This window comes from Triturus cristatus, chromosome 4_1 (assembly GCF_964204655.1).
Source record: "Triturus cristatus chromosome 4_1, aTriCri1.1, whole genome shotgun sequence".
Classification (NCBI taxonomy): Eukaryota; Metazoa; Chordata; class Amphibia; order Caudata; family Salamandridae; genus Triturus; species Triturus cristatus.
The window spans coordinates 217,207,433-217,222,304 of record NC_140585.1 but is presented as its reverse complement, the minus strand read 5'-3'; positions in this window follow the sequence as shown (position 1 = coordinate 217,222,304).

Here is a 14,872-nt window from a genome sequence, read left to right as displayed (position 1 = left end):
CAAACAAGCTCATTTTTATACAGTATAAGTTATTATTTCCAATGCCTGACTCATGGGTTATGTAATAGACATTCTGGTAATGCATATTATGCAAGAAAATTGTAGGATATTCATTTTTTAATGCTTAAAATATCAAAGTCGAATTTGGGTAAAAAGGACTGTTTCAATTGCATTTTCTTTCATTCAGAGTACTGTTTAAAGTGTCCCAGGCTTCAGTAAATGCATACGTTTAGGTTTTGATATATATTTACAGGTTGTGCCTTCTTATGATTCAATGAGTCAATGTGCCAGTACAAAGGCTTGTTTCAATATCAGGGTTGAAGGTTCTAACTTTAGCTGTGTCTGTCACGATACTACTGAACACGCTATGAAAAACAAGACCTTTTTAAAAAACTTGGGGAAATTAAATAAAATATGGTGTCGCAACCCGCAACTATTTGATGTTAATAAAAAACGGCCTTAATGGAGTTAGCACCCACATAGAGAAAGAGAAATGGAGAATTGTTTTTTGATGAAGGAAAAAGAGGATGTTTGTGAGCAGGTACGTGATGAAGTCAGTAATGATAGAGGGGTGGAGAAATGTAGAACTACGGTTATAGGAACTGGGTAATACGTAGGAAGGAGAAGAACAATTGGGAAAATACAATGCCGTGGAGGGAAGAGAGATGATGAAGGGGAGTAATAAAGACATGAAGAGTAGCGTGAGGAAGGTTGTATTGACGAAAGGAATGAAAAGGAATGTGGTATTGGTTTGAGTAAGTAGGAGGGGAAAGATGAGATTGCAGGTTCTAGCAGTAGGGGTGAAAATATTGTAATTACCTAACAGGAAGCACTGAGTTTCATATGCTAATATGAAAGGGGACGAACAGAGCTTGAATAAAGGCAAATGACTAAATGATGAAGAAAATATCAAAACTCATTGTGAATACAATTCACTTAAGGTTGATGAAATGTATACCATTGCATAGGATTGCAACAAGCATTTATTCTAAAAACTGGTATGTGTGTTATTAAGTTTTGTGAATTTTTCACAGTACATGTAGTTTAACAATCTGGGAATAGGGATAATTTTTTAGCGCCTAAAAAGGAGAAATTATTTTTCAACATAGAGCGAATTATTGCAAGTTAGGAGGGATTAGGAAGGCCTTCTGGCTTTGACGAATTCAGAGTGTCAGAAGCTGGAGGTTGGGAGACCTGCAGAGGCTGGCTCGGTCACGCTGCTGAGATGCTATCTTTCCCGTAAACAATGGAGTTGACATTTATGACCTTTTAAATTAGGGCCTTGCCTCTGTGGAATGCAGAATGCCCTTGCTACACGGGCCTCTAAAGGTGGGGTTTCTGGTTTCTCCATAGCATCACTAAAACTAAAGAACTTAATTCCACCGGGAAAATATAGCAAAGGGGTTTTCTTTGAAAGTCCAAACATCATGTTAAATGCTTTGCTGATACATTGGTGCTCTAAAAAAAGAAAATAGAATGATGCCTGCTATAGTTGCTCATCTTTAACAGAAAACGAAGTGTTGCATTAATTTGACAGCAGATTTCCATTGCCTGGTGATCTACTGTCAAAAAGGAGGGTAAGTATTTTAAACCTGACAAATTAAACAGGCCCAAATATTGGGTTTTGGGCTGCAGTTTTACAGTGCATAAAGTACATGACATGGTGTTGTGTGTCACCGCTTTTTACATATGCTATTGTTTTGTCTATGCTTTTTTGTGCTTGATATACAGCAAGTATATCTGATGGCTTGATGTTTTGTGCGTTTTTATTATTTTTTGCATGTTTTCGTTGTTTTTGTTGCTGCTTTTTATACTATTACAAGTTTACCTATATTGTATGGGGATGGTCATGACGATGCCCATCGCTACGCAACAGTTGGTTGAACTTGTTCTGGTTACTAAATTCCACAGCTAATGATATTTTCATGCTGTGAGCATGAGAGACAACACTTCACCAGTGCATGTCTAAATTGGCTATAATGGTATTACAGAAAACGAAAAGATCTACAGGATCGAAGTGTGTCACCTGTCACCTGTCACCTGTCACGTTACTGCCCTTCCCTTAAAGGAACAGGCAGCCCTACATTTATGTATCCTTGATTGGACCTAAGGATGAAATTATAGATCTGTGACTCAAGGTGGCCTAATTTCTATATTACATTAGGTAATGGTGTCCTGTCTCCTAAGTAGCATATGGCCTTTGCTTCTTGAAAGGAAACTAGGTTTTCATTTTTCCCTGCAGAAGGAACTGGAACATTACCTAAGATTACCGTATATGGTGTAGTCGCCAGCAGTAGAGTTAAAACGTATGTGACTTTGGCCTTTTGTGTATCACCCGTACTCTTGGTGATGTCACATGTCTGACTACCACCCAAGTACATTCTTGTCCTTCCTATAGATTTTTATTTTTTATTGCTTTTGTTTCTTCCCTGCCCAATGTCGCATTATGCTTAGTGATTGGGGATTTTAGTTGTGTCCTAGTTCCAATTCCCTTTTCCGTATTCCTTTCACCAGTCAGCCCATTTATTATTGTAGGTGTATTGTTCAGGTACATACTTCCAGACTGCAGTGATGCACCAAGAACCCCCATATTATGTACAATTCCCTTTTGCATGACCAGACTGGTTTCCAAGAATTTTCCTTAGGCCTGCTTCAATGTTTTCCAGCCTGACTGTCAGGATAGCGATAGACTGGCTAACTGACTCAATATTATAGTAAGACAAGTTTTCCATACCAATAGGAGATATCTTGCGTTTACCCTTTTGAACACGACAAATTTTCAATGTCTATTTTTTAATGTGGTTTTTACCCTTTTGTTCCTGCTGCTTTAATTTTTGGTGGGATCAGATGTGTTCTAATCTTGCAAATATCAGGACCCTCTAGTTCTTGTCTTTTGTTTTCATATCTGACTATTAGCCTGTGTATTGCCTAGTGCACCTGATATGAAAGGTTTCTACATGCCTATAATAATCTGTACCATGTGATTTCTCTATTGAAATGTCCTAGATAAGGAATTTAGAAACACTTATATGTAATCATTCAGGAAAAAAATGTGTTTGCCCTATTAGACAATGCCACCATATGTGAAGACATCCATTTTAGATAGAATTCTCGTGTAGTTATCTACCCTTAGATGATAAAGGCTCTCACACGGAAACCCAATTGAAAAGCTTAGAGGCACTGTTTTGCCTACTGCCTTTTTATTTGTGTTGCTTCCTGAGAAAGACAGTGTATTCTAGACGAAAATTGTCCCGTGGCATGTGGCCACTCATTTGAAAATCACAGGCCACATGTTTACAGTCCCCTTGTTATACAACGAACTGTTTAAAGCATCGCACTTGCTTCATCAGAAGGCGTTCAACATCAGAAAGGAAGAAGGAGCTGGTTTTGCCAAGAACCAGAATTTCAGTACAAAAGAGCGCCTGTCATGTGCTGGTAACCTCTGACAGTGTGCAGTCCCTTGAGCCCCTTGGCCTGAGTTTTTGGCCACACACACCCCCTCTTTTCCTTTGCTTCAATGGAAGTGCAGTGCACCGGCGGATCCAAGATTGACAGAAGGCACTACATTCCAGTGCCCATGGAAGAGCAGCCTGAGGGTCCTCTGACACTGAGTGACGAGTGTTGGAGTCTGAGAATGGTCCCGAATCTGCACGAGATGACCTGTGCCCTTGATCAATGGAGAGCACACTACCTGTAGTGCCTGCCGCAAAGGAAAGATACTGGCGCACTGCCTTGAAACATTGAGACTTTTTTTCGAGTGAGCTGTGGGTGTTTGCCAGGAGGGCACTCCAACTAAGCAGTACTTTTCTCATGTAAGGCTTGAATGAAGAGGCCCATGCAAAAGAAAACAACAGAAGAAGATTTGATGGACAATAGAAGCCTGCCAGTGAGGCTTTTTGAACGGACTCTGGGCATAGGTGGTTTCACGAGAGGTTTCCGTGTGATTGTATAGACTAGGTGTTAGAAGACTGTTTGTTTTGCTGGCATTGTCTAGTATGAGCACAATAAAATCCATTTTCTGTGGAAGAATACCCCCTTTTCACCTCAGAGCATTGATGAAGGTCACCACTGTTTCACCTGAACATACAAAAATGTATAGGAGCCCTAAAATGTTACTAAATATTTCATTTGTAATAGTGGTCGCTACTTTCTCCCGTTGTCTATATATATTCTTAATAACGTGTTTTCTAGTGGGTTTTAAACATGACGTTGTCATTTATGGGTGGGATTGATTTTCTCTACTCAATTGACTTCTGCACCCTCTGCCCAACCTATGTCTTTTCCCACTACTGTTTCTTTGCACTCTTTTCACCCTTTTCCTGAACATGAGCAGGTTAAAAGATTAGAATTCGTAAGCAATTCTTCTATACAGCTTCTGCATCGGCACTAGTTAGTAGTAAACATCACTAATTGTTGGGGGTGAGATCTTATGCCACCTAGATAGAGGTATTGCTTATTTTGTCCTGCCATATGTGGCCTTTGTGCTTCTTCGTGTTCAAGGAGACCTGTCCAGAGAGAGAGTCCAAGTACTAGGATTTTGCTCCATCAGCAACATCTTGATGATCTGGTGAATATAGACCTGGACTAAGATCAGTATGAGTATAGTGATTGCCTATGTAAGGGCAAAAGGAGGGTCTGTCGTACTTTGGTATTTGGGACCACGTAGGAGACAGGGCCCTACCCCTGTTTATTCATGTATTAGCAAACCGCGATTGGTCAATGCGGTATGTACAAGCGCTTTGCATAACGTCCCATTGCCAAATGCACTATGTATACGTTATTATACATTGACTCCGTGGGTTCCATTTTGGAAGCGGTGGCCATCTTGTGATTGCCCTCACATAGGCTATAATGAAGCAAATACGGGCCTCACAGCACATGTGCCTTTCCATGACTCTTCTGTGACCTGGGCAGCTTGGCTCTGCTGCCCCAGGTCAAACTGGTCTCACGAGTTCCCCTTCCTCCGGCCACCTGTGATTAGCATCAGGGCTTGACACACCATAAAGTCCTTTCATCGCACACAAGCCTCCGGCTAATCACTTTCGCACCTGCTTGTTCCTGCTTTATGGCCTGTTTCTCAAAACAGGAGATGCTCATGTTCATTGGGGTCAGTTGATATCTGATGTGGGATCTGAGCCTTGCTGGGTAAATAATTGCGGGCTGGCTGAACTGAAATGTGAGATTGCAATCATGACTCTGCTTGTTCTTTGAAGTAAAATATGTGAATGACCAACTGCAAGAGAAGGGCGGTGTTGCCCAGATTCTGTATAAAAAAGGAAACTGGTTTCTGTTCTGGAGACTGCCTCATTCAGTTGCTAAGGCTTCTGTGCGACGTAGTCTCACTCATTTGAGTTTAATAAAGATGTCTTTTCATATTTCAGCTTCTGGTGCCAAGTTCTTTGTGTTATTATCAAGATATGCAGAATTTTATAATACCACATCAGGAAGTACTCGAAGTCATAGGGTGCTACCCCTAGCACCTCTGGGGTCTCAACAATTGGAGTACTTCAGGCTGGCTTCAAGGGCAACGCTGATTGCTGCGGAACTGCAAGGGTGAGTGATATCCTGGGACCACTACTTTAGCTGAACACTGTAATGCAACTCCAGGAGCAACTAACGACTGTCCAAGTGGAGAACAACAATTCAGACGCAAAGTCTAGGAAAAGAAAGGGAGGCAGCCCTCTAAAACAAAAAACATTAAAAAGGGCTTGCAAAGAGAAACCCACCGGAACCCAGGGATTGGATTTAGGACCTTCACCACAACGAAGATCTACAAGATCTACTAGGCAAAATGAAAATACCAACCAACCCCATTTAGAAAACAACCACATTCACAATTCTGATTCTGATTCTGATTTATGTTGACTGCACTTTTAAATCCTATATTGCATATGTTATACCAAATAGAGGAAATATTATCTTCTTTGGAGCCCTCTCATCTTTTGAATCAGGACCCCTAATACTTCTGTGTTAACAGACAAAATGAGGTTTAATCCTAGACCAGCTAGGGTGCCCTCTATGGTGCCCGACGTGGCTACCAATAGCCTGGGAAGTCGTGAACTTCAACAAAACAACAGGGCTGTCTACTGCTTTGCCGGGCGCTGTTCGTGAACCTGCTAAAAAGTTGAGAACAACGGTACAGGTTAGCCTTTGTCAGACTCAGGCACATTGTAATAGCGAGAATATTGGTAGCACTAGGTCACGTGGTGAACCTCAAATATCTAATGGGGCCACGGGTACCCACCCTTATGTTAGCCCCCCTATTCCTCCTACTCCTTTGGAGCGAAGACCACAACCCTTTTCCTCTGCAAAGGCGGCTCCTCAGTACCTTGCTGAAACTGGAAAACCTAAAGTAAGGTTAGATCTCCCGCCAGCAGCTTGCCCGTATGTTATAGTTTTAGTTAATGATCCAGAACTGAAACCAAATTGGATAGAAACCACGGAGCAGCTAATACATAAATCCCAGCACTGGCTAACTAACTGCTTAGGTGAAAATGTATGTGAGTATAAAAATATTATTATGGCTAGGAGGGTTACTTGGGTAGGAAGAGCTCCTAAAACTATCAAAAATGATTGTATTGTATTGAATTTTGATAATGATCACATAGTGGGTGAGCTACTATTTGGCTTACCAAGTATGCCGGTAACTAGTCATAATATCAAAGTAAAAATATCGAGTGGGCAAAATATTGAGTTTTCAATATCGAGTGGACAGGATATCGACTAGCAAAAATATAGTGGTGCAGAATATCGGAATGCAGGTAAGAAATATTGTTTTTCATTATATCGAAGTTAGTAATATCAACAGTCATAAAATAGTTGTTAAAAATATCGATTTTGTTTTGTGTTTTAAGTGTTAGTATATGTGTTAAAAGTATGTATTATTTTTGTAATGTATGTTTGAATTTTGAAAAAGTAATGAATTTTATGTTAATTAATTATTGCGTAATTCCGTAGTGGGTTGTGGGTTTATAGGGGAATAGGGTGGGAAGTAATTTAATTATAATATATATTTTTTTTAGAAATAATTATTTATATGTTAATTATTATTTTCATAATTTAATTCTGTAGCGGGTTGTGGGTTTATAGGGGAAGAGGGTGGGAAGTAATAGCATTTTAATTAATTAATACATTATTTTATTCATTAATAATTTAGTATTTAATCATTTATGTTATTAATTAAGTTACTTAATTTATTATCAATTAATTATAAATTGATTAATAACAATTAATAATTAATTGGTAATTATGTGAATTGTGTACATTTTTTTAATTAGTAATTAATTAGATATTAATTATTAATAATTAATTTGTAAGTATGTTAATTGTGTATTTTTTAGGAGTGGGTTGAAGGTTGATGGGGAGTAGGGTAGGAAGTATTTTAGTTTTAATGTAATTTTTATTATTTATTATATTATATTTAATAAAAGTTATTTTATAGTGTTAATTGTGTGAATGGTTATTAATGTTATTGTTAATTGTAATTAGTTAATTAATTGTTAATTAAATATGTTAATTTATTATTATTTTACAATATTGTAGTTGATGTTTATAGGGGAAAATGGTGGGAGGTAAATTATTTTTTTTAAAAATAATTAATTGTTAATTAAATAATGTTAATTATATTGCAGGAGTGGGTATACTAAATTATTCCCCTACGCTCTCCCTACTGTTACACTTGGTGGAGTGGGAATAGTATATTATTCCTACCCGCTATCCAACACTTTCCCTACTGTTGCACTCACTGGAGTGGGAATAGTAATTTTCACCCACCTGCTATCCAACACTTTCCCTAGTGTTGCACTCACTGGAGTGGGAATAGTAATTTTTACCCATCCGCTATCCAACACTTTCCCTACTGTTGCACTCACTGGAGTGGGAATAGTAATTTTTACCCTCACGCTACCCAACGCTTTCCCTACTGTTGCACTCACTGGAGTGGGAATAGTAATGTTTACCCACCCGCTATCCAACACTTTCTCGAATGTTCCACTCGCTGGAGTGGGAATAGTAATTTTTATCCACCCGCTATCCAGCACGTTCCCTACTGTTGCACTCACTGGAGTGGGAATAGTAATGTTTACCCACCCGCTATCCAACACTTTCTCGAATGTTCCACTCATTGGAGTGAAAATAGTAATTGTATCCTTTACGCTATGCAATGTTTTCAGTATTGTTATATTTAATGTAGTGTAAAATATTATTTTAAAAAAATAATTAATTTCAATGTTTTATTTATTCTATATAATTTATTTTTATATTTATATTATAAGTTTAGTTATATATACGTAATTATATTTTAAATTATGTTTTTAACATTTTATAATTAAAAATGTTAATTATTTTTTTAATATTATTAAGTTAATAAATAATAAACATGCATGTTTATTTCTTTTTTTACATTACGTTTATTATTTATTAATGCTAACCTTTTTTAAATTATTTTTAAGTATGTTTTACTCAATTATATTTATTATTTCATTAATTTTAGATTACTTTTTTGACATTTAAAAAAGTCGATATTTTAGCAAACTATATTATTGACAACGATATTTAGGATTTGATATTTTTGTACTTACCTGTTTGTATATAGGAAGTCGATATTTTTACCTCGACATTGTGGCAGGTCGATATTCTTCTCCTCGATATTCTGTCAGTGATCCAAGTATGCCACCATTCCACTCCGAAATTTTTGCCCTTCCTTTGGGTTTCTTTTATAAACCTTATCCCTCAGCTCAACCTCCTATTTCTAGATCACATACTTCTTGGAAGGCCTCTCGTCACCCGTTTAACCAACCTCTTCCTCCCTTAGTCTCACGTTTTCCTCTTAGGAATAGGTTTGCTGCACTAGAAGGATTGTCCACCTGCGACTGACTGGATGACCAGATTATATTACCTAATGGGGATGGTGTTATAGAATTAAAAAAAGGGTATCCTCTGTTTACTGTCCCCTCTGTAAATCCCCAAGTGCCAATAGGCATCCAGCTAAGCAGTCTGAATTTCTCACAGAGACCGACACCTCGTGAGAATCTCTTAGGGTCTACAGCGGCCATGTCCTGGAACATTGCTGGCCATAACCAAATAAGGTCTAATATAGAATGGCTGTCTATGTTGACATCTAAAGATATAAGGGTCCATTAGGATGTAGGGCGGTGGCACCACTGCAGCACTGGAGGTGCGGAAAAATGCCTTTTTCTGCCCGCAGGCAGCTGACATCACACCCGCCATACTAGTATGGACAAACATAGGCCAATTCCCGACCGCCGCGGTGCGATGCGCACCGCCAACAAAGTGCGCCCACCACCACGGTGGTGGGAGTCAATGGAGACTCACCCCCATGCGGAAATGACGTCCACCCCGCTCCACATGCAGCATGTTCCTGGTCACATCACTGCAACGGCGAACACAAGCAAATACCTGTGCACAATGCAGAAGGCAGGGCCAGTGCCAGGCATGGGCAGGGCACAAAGACCACAGGGCCACATCCACTCCCACCCCACACTAGCACACCCCATGAAGGCACATACCATGTGCCCCTTCTGTGCATCCCATGCACAACAACAAGCCAGGGCACCACACAACAAACAATCATGGAGACAGACACTGCAGGAGCGGCTGCACAGGAACACACAACACACAGCACAGTAGCACATGGGCAGGGAAACACACACAACACCACACTCAGGGAAATATAAATGAGGACAAGCAACAAATTAACACATACAAGGAATTAACATCCAAATGGACCCACAGCCTGCACAGTCACACTTACATACCAAAGACTGACACACACACACATACACACCCCACATGCCAACAGCAATGGAGCACAACAAATAGGGAAACCAAAGTGGGCTGCACACAAATGGAAGGCCATGGAGACACACAACACGCATGTGTACATCACATCAACACAAGGAACAGAGCACAACACTCTCACACCATAAAAGCACACATGGCTGGCACAGTCAGTGAACTCAAACCACAGACAGCTTAGTGCAGCAACACAGGGAGACAGCAAGGCAAACCACGTATAGGCACAAGGATGAAAGGAAGGCCCTGAAGTCAAACTGTGAACAGCCACACATCCATGCAACTACCCCACAGGAGCACACCAGTATCACTACACACAGGGCCCATCTACACACCTCAGGACTGACAAACACCAGTAAGAATCTATACACATACCCCCCTCACACCAGCAGCACACAACACCAGTGCCAAACACCCTGAAGGCTGGCAATACTTGACAGTCAGTTCAGTTCAGTAGTTCTTTATTCGGTTGTTAAAAACACCGTAAAAGAATATATATACACAATACTTTTTCTTTAAAAAAACAATTAAATCAACATCATAAGAACTCTGATAAAAAAGAATACATATTCACAAGAGAGGTACATAAATTCATAACAATCACAATTTACGCCTGTCCTCTAGTTGCTCTTAATCTCAATGCGACTTTGATAAAATTCAATATACAACACAGAGTCAGTGGATCAGCTGCCCTTTGTAAGAAAAGTAGCGCAGGTTTAGTTTGAGTCAGTTTGGCCCTTTTAATGATATCAATTAAAAATCTCCGCCTCGGCATTGAATTAAAGGAAAAGAAAAGTACAAAATGAAGGGTGTCCTGCGGAGACCTATTGTCGCAGCCGCTGGCACCCTTCTGCTCAATCGAAACAGTGTAACCTAGTGGGTCAGCTAATAAATGTGGTAAAAGTTTGAGCCTAAAACGGGATATTAAAAATCTATCCTGTGCATTATGCATGAGGTAGAGATAAGGTTCCATTCCCTCGGTAGTCTTAACGGAGCTATGGGCATTCACTGTTCCCTTGGTCCCTTCTTCTATCATTCTACTTATGTTTCTTTGGGCCAGGAACAATCTTTTTAACTTGGGTTTATCCTGAGCTCTAATTACTGATGGATTAACAAAAAGATCTTCACAGCCCAGGTTCTCCAAATTGGTCTTAACATACTTAAGCCAAGGTATGTTCATGCTTCTTTCTCTTCCTAAACAGTCTCTCAATATTTGCCTACTTATCTCAGCTTCTGGATTTGTCCAGATATTGAGCCACGATAGAATAGGTCTGTACTTGACCATATCTTCAATATATGGCCTCCCCAACTCTCTGTGGGCGATGGCAGCTGGAATACTCTGGGGAATTTTTAATACTGACCGTACAATTTTATTTTCCTCCCGCTGCAATTGTTCCGTATCTACAAATCCCCAGACTTCAGCACCATACATGGCTTTAGAACAACAAATGGAGCTGTACAGATTCATTGCTTGTTCTGGAGACCAATGCCCTAGCCTCCGCCCATAACTGGTTATTGCACCATTTGATGATATTAATTTCCCACATCGCTCCTCTACCAAGGGGGTGAATTTTAACATCTCATCGAACAGTAGGCCCAAATAGGAGAAGGTCTGCACCTTTTCCAGTATGTGGCTCCCAATTCTGTGCGTGAACTTTGACCGAGATTTATTACCTGCCGTCATTACAAATGATTTGCCAAGATTAACGGAAAGATCTAAAGTTCCCATAAACTTGACGAAACCATTGATTAAGATCTGTAAGCTTTTCGGAGTGCGGGCTAACAGAACCGCATCATCTGCGTAAAGCAGAACTGGGATATGGCATGTACCAACTTTTGGGCAATCAACATTTAGATTAATTAGGGTCTGCTCTAAATTGTTAATGTATAGTGAGAATAAAAAGGGCGCAAGAATGCAGCCCTGTCTCACCCCACTAGTACACACAAGGGGATCAGTAAGGCCCCCCTCGGTGTTATAACGTACCCTAGCTGTGGTGTCCCTGTGTAATTCCCTAAGTATGGTGATCAGGCCCTGGTCGATGCCAAGCTGGCTCATCATTAGCCAGAGTTTGTCCCTATTTACATGATCGAAAGCAGCCGCCAAGTCCATGAACCCTAGATGGATGGTTTCATTGCTTGTTTTGATGTACTTGGCGACTAGCATATAAAGGTTCAAACATTGATCACTAGTTGACCTCCCTGATCTGAAACCGTATTGAATGTCTGATATGATGTTTTTTCCTCGGTCCATTCAATTAATCTGTTAAGAATTACCCTTCCCAATATCTTAACAGAGACATCGATCAGCGAAATGGGCCGATAGCACTGGGGGTTATCTCTGTTACCCTTCTTGAAAATAGTGATTATGATGGCAGTTGACCAAGATCGGGGCAGACCAAACATGATGGCTGCGTTTATCACCCTAGTCATAATCGGGGCCCACAACTCCACATTACTAACGAACAGGTCAGGTGGGGACCCGTCTGGGCCGGGTGCTTTGTTTTTAGTTAGTCCCTCAATGCCCTCAGTAATTTCTGCTAAGGTGAACTCGACCAGCTGCTTCTGAGGGGCAGCACCCCCTCCGTAGAAGCGGTCTCCTTGCCATGATTATACAGGCTCTTAAAATGGGAGACCCACTGCTCCGGTAGGATGTTTGCACCAGCCTCTGGGGCGTTGCTGTCATGAAAGCAGGGTTTATTAATTATGCTCCAGAATTTGGTGATATCCCTTCTTTCCGCTGCCTCCCTTAAGTCTGCCCACACTTCCCCCTGTAATGCTAATTTTCTCCTTTTGACCTCGACCTTGTATTTTGCTCTGCACTGAGTTACCCTATTTATGTCCCGGGGCTTCTGTTTAAGGCATCTTTTTAACTCCCTGAGGGCCAGTGAACAATCCCTATCAAACCATCTTGGTTGGTTAGAGACTTTTTTTGAGGTGCGTGTTGTCAAAAGCCCTTCGACCAGACTGGTTATCTGCCCATATGCATTTAGTAGTTGTGGCCTATCAGTTTCAAGGTCTAGGCATTCTTCAATGGGCTGCTTCCCTTGCTCCATCAGGGCTCTATAAAATGTGGCACTCTCTATTTTTGCCCACTTGAGTCGCCTTCCTTGATCTGTCACCCTCTCAACAATGCCACCCACTGAACGTATCCTAGGTAAAACCTGATACTAGAGTTCCATTGTTAGGGAGTTATGATCACTAAATGGGCTCCACTCAATCCCGACTGTTACAATCCTGTGTTTGAGGGGCCTAGAGACTAAAATGTAATCAATAATTGACGAACACCCTCTCCCCTTAAACGTGGGGGGGAGGGTGCCATCACTCTCCGTGGCCATCATATTTATCGTGTGTTCCATATCATGACTAAACAAAATCTTACCCAGGTCCCTTCCTTCTGGTGTATGGGCAAAATGAGGGCCTTTTTTGGCACGGCAACGTGACCAATCTGGATTTGTTGGGAGCAGGAATGGGCATAAGTGGATGTTTAAATCCCCCATGATTATATTAAATGGGTTCATTGCCCCATTTGTGTGTGGGTATTCCTTACTCAATTTAGAGTCTAATACCCTCAGAGTGTAATTTTCCTCCCTGCCTTCTCCCAGATTATAAACATTATATAAGATCAGTCCAAGTCCCTTTAACCTGTACATTATGGGATGGGCTTGCTATGTTGGACCATTTACCTTGCAGCCTTAGATCCACATACAGGGACAAACCTCCCATAGCTCTGCCTGAACTAGATTTTAGAGCTGGGATAAAAAAACATTTATATCCCTGCATGTGGAAGGACCTATTATCGGTCATCCAAGTTTCCTGGAGGCTAATTACCTGAAATTGTTCGATGTTTTCCCTCCACTCCTGGTTATTAAACTTGCTTGCTAAGCCAGCCGTATTCCAGGAGATAATACTTAAGCCTCCCTCTACCTTCCTTGCCTGACCCAGGCTTTGAGTATTTTGTTGTGCCCCATTTGACCCTCCCATGGACCTTAACCCCCTTTCACAATCCCTCGCAACCCTGGGGGGTTTCGCCTCTCTCTATCTCCCTTTCCACCCTAATAGGATGCGATGTTTCTCCGGTAGATGTGATTAACTGGTCAGCAATCTCTTACGTTCTTACTCCCCTCAATGTCACTAGTGATTCGGGGTTGTCCGTGGGCCAATTAACTAGAGGAAAGAGATCCTGTAGTGGGCTCATCTGTCCCTCCCTCAGAGCCACCGCATTTTTTAACTTTCCCTCATTTCTTTGCGGTGACAATGAGACGGGAGAGAGAATTAGTCAGTCATTGTCCCCTAAGGACACCAGGGGGGTAAACCTGTTTCTCCAGCTAGCCGAACCTCCTTCCCACATCCCTAACCTTTCTCCATGATGTCTCTGGTTCATGTGGGAGCTTGTGTGGATTCTCTCCCTTCGTCCTTCCTGATAACGTGTTTCCTCATTAGGGGCAAACTGGCGAGGATAGAAATAATCCAGGGGCAGAGGTTTTATATTCCCAGTGTAATTTGCTGTGTCTTCACTGAGAATATGTTTTACTACACTACTGTCCCTGAAATTGATAACAATACAATTTCCTACAATATCTTTATGCCTATTTCCAAGCCAGTTCACCCTTCTGACCAAGAGGATCTCCCCATCTTTCCCCTCTGGCAGCGGTTTGTTGTGACTCAACCAATGTATAATCTTATCCTGGTGAGACTCCTTCCGTTCGCCCTTTAATTCTGGGACCCCCGCAAAAATCACCACTAGTGGGCACGCCTCTGGGGGTAGATTAATCGTAGGTAGAGGGGCAGTGGGTACTATCCTAGGCACACTCACCAACTGATAAGTCGCCTGATTTATCTGAGTTGTATTCAGGGAACTTGAGTGATCCCTCGATGTTGTGTATAAACCCTGTCCTCTCCCTCCTTTATGCTGATCCCTCTCATTTGATCTGATAATCTCAGTCTGCTGCATTATATGGGCCTCTCGTATTGGCATCTGTATGCCTAAAGCTTTTCCCTCCTCTGGTCTGCTAGTTTGCCTCTCTATTACAGGGGCTAGATTGGGGCCAGTTACATTTGT